Source organism: Callospermophilus lateralis, unplaced genomic scaffold (assembly GCF_048772815.1).
Source record: "Callospermophilus lateralis isolate mCalLat2 unplaced genomic scaffold, mCalLat2.hap1 Scaffold_127, whole genome shotgun sequence".
In the NCBI taxonomy this organism is placed as follows: domain Eukaryota; kingdom Metazoa; phylum Chordata; class Mammalia; order Rodentia; family Sciuridae; genus Callospermophilus; species Callospermophilus lateralis.
This window is the reverse complement of record NW_027512450.1, coordinates 1564451-1565968: the sequence shown is the minus strand read 5'-3', so window position 1 is coordinate 1565968 and position 1518 is coordinate 1564451. Positions and strand designations below refer to the sequence as shown.

Genomic DNA, 1518 nt, shown 5'->3' with positions numbered 1-1518 from the left:
GTGGCATGGTTAGAAAAAAAATATGATTGGAGAAAGCTGCACGGGGAAAGGAGATAAGGTTGTAGAAGAGGTAGAGTTCAGAGGAAAGATAATGAGAGCACAGACAGAAGAGTTGAGCTATGAGGAGATTAGGTTTACAAAGCAAGATCTGTATCCATGACTCAAATCTCAGAGAAGAACATTTTTACACATCAAAGAGCTGCAAAGAAATGGTTTACTTTTAATTGAATTTGAAGGCAACAATAAAATATCAGTGTTGTGGCTACTACCTAGGTGTCTGATATGGTATGATTATAATTCCTGAATGGAATCATCATCCAACTGTATTTCTCCAAAGAATAAAAACAAATAGAGCAGAGCTAACACTGCTTCAGTTGTTACTGACAGCTCACATTTTAGCTTGTAAAATTAATACTAGCTAGAAAGGCTGACTTTTCCTATAAATGTAACAAATAATTTACAACATTTTGATGATCATATTCTGACAGATTGTATGTGTTAATTGCATGAACTACACTTACAGAGCATTTATCCATTTTGCTATTAATCCAACACAAGTTATATTTGATGTTAAGGTAAAAGAGAGAAATGGATTTCTAATGCAAACTGGGGATTATGGAAAGCCACTGAGAAGTGGTGTCAAGAATTGAATCTTAACTAATAGTACTTTCTCCATAAATGGAAGAATTGTTAGGAAGTGTTCAGAAAGAACTTTCCTAAGGTCTTATGTCTTCAAATATTTCAGTGTCTAAAAATATAGTATCTATGGGCAAGTGCAGACAGTTTAATATAATTCAAGCTATGTATGCAATATGGAGTGGAAGGTTAGGTTAAAGATTAAGATAAGAACCTTACATGGCCTGGCTCAGCAGACACTAAGATTTTAAGATGGCATTAGTCATGCCAGTGAAAGAGAAGAAACCCATGGATGTCAAACTAGGGGAGTGCCCAAGGTGGATATTGATGTGGGATTTTTCCCCTAAAGGCATTTGCTGAGCATTTCAGAGAGGTTACTACCAGTGTTACAAGTACGTCAACGTGAAGAAGGGGAGCATTGCAGGTGTCAACATGGTGATGGCAGCATGCTGCTTTTCAGCTACTGCCTTTCTTAACAGTACCTCAAGCATGAGTGGTGATGCAAGTACCAATGAAGAGGCGTCAGTGTGGAGAGTATACTATGTACTCCTGATTGGGACTGCCTCCAGTATGAAAGTGGCCTCATGGCTGAATTCTTTCATATCCTGAGTATTAACACCAAATAAAGGTGACTGGTTAAAAAAATTAAGATTTCTTTGTTGTTTGTTTATGTTTATATAAGAAATAAAAATCCAAAACCTAGTGGCTTAAAACAATGAAAACATTTAGAAATCTGGTTTTTGAATAGGGCATGGCAGGAAAAATTCACCTCTACTCTACTTAGTAACAACACTCAGAATCCTCTGTAGTCCCCAGTATTCAGTTGTTGGGCAGGTAGATGATGCTGGCTGTCACTTGAAACCTCAACTGGGACTGTGATTA

General features: G+C 37.1%; 1 pseudogene; it reads left to right on the top strand.

The window, feature by feature from the left end:
* The first annotated feature begins 888 nt into the window (after positions 1-888).
* On the top strand, positions 889-1136 carry LOC143387300 (ATP synthase F(0) complex subunit f, mitochondrial pseudogene; annotated as a pseudogene).
* Positions 1137-1518: the final 382 nt, after the last annotated feature.